Source organism: Poecilia reticulata, chromosome 3 (assembly GCF_904066995.2).
Source record: "Poecilia reticulata chromosome 3, P_reticulata-male-v2, whole genome shotgun sequence".
Taxonomy (NCBI): domain Eukaryota; kingdom Metazoa; phylum Chordata; class Actinopteri; order Cyprinodontiformes; family Poeciliidae; genus Poecilia; species Poecilia reticulata.
Window position 1 is genome coordinate 3,879,356 of NC_088832.1, and position 8,879 is coordinate 3,888,234.

Here is an 8,879-nt window from a genome sequence, read left to right on the forward strand (position 1 = left end):
TAACTTGAACAGATCCGTAATAATCTGGAGCATGTTTTTTTCATGACATTGAACGTTTACATGAATATTGGTCGGATTTATCAACCTTGCTGATCGATTCATTTCTTTTGAAAAACTGTAAAAGGCTTTTTCATGTTGAAAGCATTATTCCCAGCTGGTGTGTCTTCTATACATTTTTCAGTATGTTTTAATCTTTTATTGCCTTTTTGTATATATTACTACCAGTTTGGTTGAGGATGAATCGCCAGTCGTCAGCGTCAACCTCCCCCCCAAACCCTCCATGGATTTCAAGCTCCAAAAATGATTATGTAAGTGTTAATATCTCTGAAACTCCACATCTCTGTAATTGAAGGTTTAGAGTTGTAGTAAAAATATATTCCTTCGTTCCATTTCTCATTATGTTTTTTGTTTGTTATGATCAGTGATGTCCCAGATAGCACACGATGTTAAATCAACGTTGAAAAATAGTTAGAATTGTTGATTTTTGGTTGAAGTCGACAAATGACGGTGGATCAACCATCAAACAACCATCCAATCAAACCGTTGAAACTGTTTCATTGAATCAATGTTGTTTTGTGGTTGAAATCTGATGACTGAAATGCCAAGGTCTGATTAATGGTTGATTTTTGGTTGAAGTCGACAAATGACAGTGGATCAACTATAAAACACACTCTAAGAAGAAAATAGTTGAACCAACTTAATTGAATTGCTTCTTCAAGCACAGTGGTGCAGTTGGTAGAGCTGTTGCCTTGCAGCAAGAAGGTTCTGGGTTCGATTCCCGGTCTTTCTGCATGGAGTTTGCATGTTCTCCCTGTGCATGGTGGGTTTTCTCTGGGTACTCCGGTTTCCTCCCACAATCCAAAAACATGACTGTCAGGTTAATTGGCCTCTCCAAATTGCCCCTAGGTGTGAGTGTGTGTGCATGGTTGTGTGTCTCTGTGTTGCCCTGTGACAGACTGGCGTTGGTAACAAGCAATTCAATTAAGTTTATCCAACTTAATTTATTAAGTTTAACCAATCAATATATTATAATCATCCAACTCAATTTGTTAATTTATTTTTAACAAATTTATTGTTTAAGATAACAGATTTAAGTCAGTCTTATTCAAATCATTTAGTTTACTTCAAAAATGGTAAATAAATGGCAAATAAACTTACATAGCACTTTTCCAGTCATTTTGACGACTGAAAGCACTTTACACTAGAGTCACATTCACACATTTATTTAATGCACAGATCAGTTGGGGTTAAGTGCCCAGGGAGCACATTGGCATGTGGCAGGAGGGAGCTGGAATTGAACCGTCAACCTTCCGATCACAAGACAACTGCTCTACCCACAGAGCCAGTGGTTTACCAGGGAATCTGTCCCTGGTTAGCTTGACGAGGGATACAAATGTGGTATCAAACTTAATCATTTCAAGTAAAGTCAAAGTGAATCCAGTGTGTTGTGTACATAAATCCTTAGCTTTCATTCAATATGAAATTAACCCAAATCTGCATGTAGATCCACATTCAGATGAAGGTTGAATCAACATTGACTCGTAACTGATTCAATGTAAAATCAACAGAAATGTGTCCAGATCCATGTGCAGATGATGGTTGAATCAACATTGATTCCTGACTGATTCAATGTAGAATCAACACAAAGATGCATGCAGATCCACAGTCAAATGAGTGTTGAACCAACATTGAATTAATGTAAAATAAACAGAAATATGTGTGCAGAACCACATTCAGATGAAGGTTGAATCAATGTTGATTCCTAACTGATTCAATGCAATATCAACACAAATATGCATGTAAATTGACATACAAATGATGGTTGAATCAACATTGATATAATGTCAGTTATGGTTGAAACCCTAACGTTGATTCAACATACAAGTCACCGACCACTTTCAATGTTGTTTCAATGTCAGCGTTCAACGTTTCTGGCTGACATTGATTCAATGTTGTTTCAATCATTCTTTGCTATCTGGGAAGAAACTGCTGCATTCACATTTTCTGTGAGACATGGCTAAACTCATCTGTCCCTGATCATGCCATCAGCCTGGAGGGGCTAACAACTTTTAGAGCTGACAGGAGCCATGCTCTTACTGGTAAATCAAGGGGAGGTGGTGTTTGTATTTACATTAACAACAGCTGGTGTAACAACACCACCCTGGTCTCCAGCCATTGCTCTGTGGACATTTGAGTTTATAATTGTGAGATGCAGACCTTTCTACTTACCCCGGGAATTCACGACAGTTATTTTTCATACTATTTTGAGTAATATAGCAACTTCCATGGAAGTAGTCAGTATGAAAACATGGAGAATGGAGAATACATCAAGACTTTAATTTAAATACCTCTGGTTGAGACCATGAAGTGTGCTACTAGTACGTTCTCCCCTCCTTTGTCTGAACAAACACGAGATGGCACACCATATGTATTCACAGCTTCCAGAAAGCTGTCAAGAACTGTTGTGGCATGATTGTTTGTAGCTGCAGTCAGGTAAACAATGAGGCAGCTAATGCAGTCAATGCCCCTGAACTTACAAGCTTTTCAGCTACAGAACTTTTACAAACACGAAACAAATGTATTTTTCTTAACAGGTTTATAAGCTTCATAATAGGTGTGACCCGTAAGAAACAGAATGATTTAAATTAAGTTATCAAAACCATTTCAAAACAGATGCTCATTGAAGAAGTGGGAACATTTTTTATGCTACATTTAGGATGATTTAACTTGTTTGAATCGTCCTAAATGTACAGAATTCAATCTGTACATTGATTGAATTCAATGTACAGATTGAATGTTTGATTAGTTTGATACTAATCAAACACTCAAGCATTTATCTGGTCTAGTTATTTTACAGGTCTTGTTATTTCTCTTTGGTCAGGAAGTATCTTAAGTGTTGCTTATCTTTTATCAAACAAGTAATTCTGACCGTATAAGTTTATGGTTTCCATCTATGTGACACAAACTGTTTGGAGCTGGAACAGGGTATCTTAACTTCTACGCCGAACAGTGCGAAGCTGGAAAGTGCGCATCAAAATTCCTTGCTGGTCAACTCAGTGCATTGTTTCTTGCACTCTTCTTCCTTGAAAAATTAAGTAAACCATAATTAAAACATGTTTGATTTGGAGGTGATGAACATAATGAAATAGAACATTTCAAACATTAACTATACACCTAAAACACTCACATGTCAATGAGTCCATGGTGTACTAATGACAATTAAGATTACAATATTGCTATGTGACTGCAATACATTAGAACATTTAATTTACTTTCAACTGCATAACATTTAATTGTCTTTATGATCAATCTTTTTATGTTGCATATAAGTGGTAAATGCTATTTGTTATCAATCGAACGATATCTACAACTGCAATTGGTGTTTATATAAGCAGCCATAGGCTCATCCGTTGACTTACTTTGGACATGAATACCTCGGGCCTTCAAGTAGCCCAATATCATCTTGTATCCTGTATTAGGGTGATAACTTAGAATCTCTCGCACAACTCCATCCAGCTCATCATCTTCAATGTTGCAGTATAATTCAGATACTCTACAGGAAAAAATAAAACGCAACCGAAAGTGAGGTTCTCCACACGGAAGGAATTGTATGGACCAAATTTCTGACACAAATGTATTACACATTTTGAAGTCGAATTACCAACAGTCATGTGGAAGTATCTTAATGGTGGACATCAACAAATTTGTAAATACATCTACACCTCAATATATTTGAATGAATCCATCCATTAACACTTATCTTAGTTGGGTCATGACGGGTGAGGGGACCTATCTCCAGAGGTCAACAGGCCAGAAGCAGGGTACACCCTGAACAGATCGCGAGCCAGTCGTAGATGAATATGAATATATCTCACAATTCTAAACTTCTTAAGTGGATTAAAGGCTTAACATAATATATTTTACTAATAAAATTCGATATTTGTACATTTGAACAGATCAGTGATGTGCGATCACGTGAGTTAGAGCCTCAGCTGTCATCATGGAAGAATATTATAATAATAAGATCATTTATATTGCTATTTTCACCCTGTATTTCCGTAGGTAAACAATAACATGCAGGGGGTCTTATGATTTTGATTAAGTCAGTGCCTCACCAGCCATGAACCTCATCGCACGTCACTGAAACAGATGTTCCGTAACAACTGGAATTCTAATAAAAATATAAAATACAAATCAGTTCAAAGTAGCAAAAGAAATACCACACATGCGTACTTACCTTATACCGTACTCTGCCATTCGCCTGTGAACTGTTCTTTCACTGACCCCAAAATGTCTGCCAATATCCATGACGGATACACCCGCAAGAAGAAATGATTCCAAGACGTCAGCGGGCAGCAAATATCCAGGTCTTCCAACTGTTCTTGTATGGTACACAGACTTGTGCAAACGACAAGCCACTTCCTCCAAAATCTGGACGTGCTAAGCAACGTAGCAACGTGCCTTAATTCCTCAGCAATCCAACAATACATCTCCAATAGTTGTTTACTTCCTCTCAAATAAGGTCCGAAGAGGACCACGGCCCAGGCATTCACAATCGACCTGCACACGGATCGTTCTCTTTCCTGTTTATTGACCAATAGAAGAAGAGCTGGACATAGAAGACAGCCTACCTCATTAACATAACCATGCAGCAGAAATACAGTGAGCAAAAAATACAGCAAATAATACAGAAAAAAAATACAGCAAATGGAAAAACAGCGAGCAGAAAAGAGAGAAGCAACAAAAGGCAAAGCAAAATATCTATTTTTCTTGACGGAAACTCATGTGTAAGGGGAAATGAAAAAGAAAATATATATATTTATGCTTTTATTTCTTATCAAAATATATATTTATTTTTATATACATTTATTCTTTTATTTACTATTATGTAGGATATATATTTATTCTTTTCTTTCTTATGTCAGACATATATTTATTCTTTTATTAATATATTTATTATTTTATTTATTATGTCTAATTTTATTTATTATGTCAGTTTTGGTCCTCTATAGCTTAGAGATGTCAATCACTCGGCAAGACAAGTAGAGGAAATACAATTAAATTCCAAAAGAAGACAGTAACGCACAGTAAAGTGATTTTGTTAAGTAACTGTAGTCTGACTACTGGATTTGAAATAGCAACACATTAGATTACTCGTTACTGAAAAAAATGGTCCAACGTACTGCCTCCAGATAGCACAGAATGATTGAAACATTGAATCAATGTCAGCCAGAAACATTGAATTAACGTTGAACGCCGACATTGAAACATTGAAAGTGGTTGGTGACTTGTATGTTGAATCAACGTTAGGGTTTCAACCATAACTGACATATTAATGTTGATTCAACCATCATTTGTATGTCAATTTACATGCATATTTGTGTTGATATTGCATTGAATCAGTTAGGAATCAACATTGATTCAACCTTCATCTGAATGTGGATCTACATGCAGATTTGGGTTGATTTCATATTGAATGAAAGCTAAGGATTTATATACATTTTTAGGTCTAATAGGTCTGCATAATAACATACCAAAAAGTTTCTTCACTGGTGTTAAACACTATATTATTGGCAGATCATGGGCAAACTGTGTACAAAAGTTTTAAAATGACAACATATGTTTGATATAACATTTTATTTAAGAGGGACAGATCTGTACAAGTTCAGATCTGTACCCCAGTTTGACTCTGGTTGGCGTCATTTTGATTCCTTGTGATGTTTTCCTCTCATTCTGGCGTGTAATGAAGCCACTTCTTGACAGTTTTACTGCAGTCCTCAAGAGTCAGCTTTTGGTCAAACTGCAGAGCAACGGCTGAAAAACAAAAATAAAAGTGAGGAAGTTGCCAGTTAGAAAGATGATAAACATTTGAAAAGTTCTGAAAGACATTGAAAGATTAAACAGTATACTGGTTACAGGTCTGAGAACAAATACAGACCATATAGTTCACCATGTACACTCACTGTTAATATTCATCTTAATCTTTCATTAATATTTATCTTAATGTTTACGTATACAGCTACATTTACCTATGAAGCTGCAGTCTGGTGTAGGATTTATGATGCTGCACTCATGTTAAAATGAGGGAATCAATATTTAAAATAAAGGCAGTTTATCAGAAAACCTAAAGATAAAACTCAGAGAAGATCAGGGTTTATTTAACCCACCAGAGACAAATAGAGCAAAAGGTGATTTGTACTGAAGTTGGAAAAATTATAATTTACACAGAATAAATTTCCATCAAATAGCTGGTTTAATCTTCAATCAACTACAAATATTTCCAAATAAGTTGATTAAATTCATTACAAAATGTCCATATGCTGATAAAGATCCCACACCAGTAATAATAGACCAGTTCAGTTTAACCAGTTACCAACACAAGAATCAACAGACTGAATCAGTCATTAGCAGGTTTAGTTCAGTGTCTCACCTGCCTTACATGTTTTAAGTGTTTCCTTTCTGCCTCACCTGGATTTAATCTGTGGATGATTAACTTGTGGATGATTCTGCACTTCTTGATGGCTGCAGACGGTCATGCAATCATCTAACTCAGTTGTTCTGGAACAGAGACACATCTAAACACGTCCCTAAGCACATCATAATAAAAAAAAAGAAAAACAAGTGATTACTATCACAACAATTTAAAGCCCACCTGGAGCAGCCAGCCTTACACTTCCTTGTTCACCACTTGCTCTCCCAGACCAAACAATAGGCCCCGCCCTATTTTAAAAACTCAAATCTCACAAAATCTCGCAGGATTTCATACTTAGGCCTGGAGTGGTGGGTAGGAAGAAAATAATACAAAATGAGACATGACCTCAATTATTAAAAATATCTGTTTTGCCCCAAAATAACCAGGATTAGTATAGGCACAAAACAATGCCCTTATTTTTCAATAAACACATTTAAGATCAAAGTAATATTGAAAAACTTACCATAAAACTGCTCAGAGGAGAATTCAATTCACAAGCTGGTTGCAAACAAGCCAGCAGCAAAATGGCTGTTTGGTTGGGACAAACCACTAGTGTAAAAAGGGGGAGTCAGACTGTACAACTCCTAGTAGAGGGTTGTAGATGTTTTTGTGTCAACACATTATGCACAGTCAGTAATAATATTTACAGACAAGTAAGAAAATGTACATAAAGGAATCACAACCCAATGTTCTCAACATGTAGTGCGTAATTTGAAACATGATTAACCCCCACTTAGTAATAAAATATTCTGACCCAGAGCTCAAGGATGGGGGAGGAAAGAAGGGATGAGAGGAGATAAGGAGGGGAAGGCTGGGAGGAGCAAGTGGGTGTGGGGTGTTTTGGGAGGGAGTGGGGGGAGATGAGAAGGTGATGAGGGGTGCAATAGTGATGGGTCCAGCAACACCGACGCGCCGGCTCATGCATCAAGCCCATAGACCAACACCCGTGTCGGTGCGCGTATTGGTTTCAGCAAGTCACGTGACCAGTACAGGAACTGTTTCGAAATGACACTGGATGCCAAACTGTGTTTATAAGGAAGCGAATCTGTCAAAAGCATTTGCCAAACAAATTCTTGAGTTTTCACATTGTCATCTATGGAGCAGCTTCAAAGGAAATGTTTCTGCAGTGAGGGACCATTTTGATCTTATATTGGAAAATAAATTTGTTTTCATTTTTGTCGTTTCATCCGGTTCTTGTCAGTTTCTACTTAATCTATCTGAACCCAAATTCAGCTGAAACTGACTTTTAGTTTACTTTCATATTATGTTCTGCAGGTTAAGCGTCAAATATGTTTAACTAAACTGTCTTATTTAAATAAATCCACCTTTCCAATGCTGAGGCATTATGAGGCCAGGCATGAGAATGAAGTCTCAGATTCACCTAGATAAACTCAGTGTGATGGCTGCAGTGACAGCCACACAAATGTGGTAACATTCACTTTCACCACACGCAACAGGTTCACATTCACTCTCACTATAAATGGGTTCACCTCACTTATATTTGGGTTTCTTTAAGTCTAGGATTCAATTTACAGAATAACTGGTTTTTGTTTAGAAGGCAACACATGGCATTGTATTCTGGAATAAGTGCGCACATTTTAGTCTACATTGTTGTGTTTTGCATGATTTAACCTTTGTTTGGTTTTGAGTTTCCTTAGGGCTGGCTGCTCCAATCCTTTAGGAGAGCAGAGAGGTGGAGATGGGGTGGAGCAAGCCAGCTGAGACTGCAAATTGGTTCATACCACTACTCATCATCCAGAGGGGGGGAATGGGATTTCTCTATGTTAGTTTCAGTTAGGTTTTTGTGTATTTTCCCCTTAGTGTGTTGTATGTGGCCTGATCAGCCAGTATTTAAGTTTCCCCTTTTGTCTGTGTTAGTTAGGTCTGTTTGTTTGAGTTATTATGCGTTGATGTCTGTTACTTTGACCTCTTTTATGGGCCCAATTTTTTGTCATTTTTTCTATTATTTACCCAAGTGTTGTTTGGGTTAAATAAAAAACAATTATTTTTGACTTAAAACTGGTGCCTGGCTGTTCCTTTACTGCCCGGTCCATCACAGTGGTGTCAGAAGTGGGATATTGCAGTTGAAGGCACCAGTTATTTTTTCTAGTAGCCCTCTCCCCTTACCAAGCCATGCAAAGAGCAGGAAGGAGTGCCAAAGGACAAAAAGGAGAGCCTCAAAACCAGCCTGTCGGAATGGAGGAGCAAGTTGGAGAGGAAAATGGAGCCTCTGGAGGGGTGGATAGTAATGAGGGTAAGGAACCCACAATATCAGCAGTGATATCCATTCTTCGTTCTCATATGGGCCAGCAGGAAGCCCAGGAAGCAAGACGAAGGGAGGAGTTTAATCGGCAGGAACAGTGCTTCAGAGCATTGCGACACCAATTTCAGCTGCTACAGGTGGAAG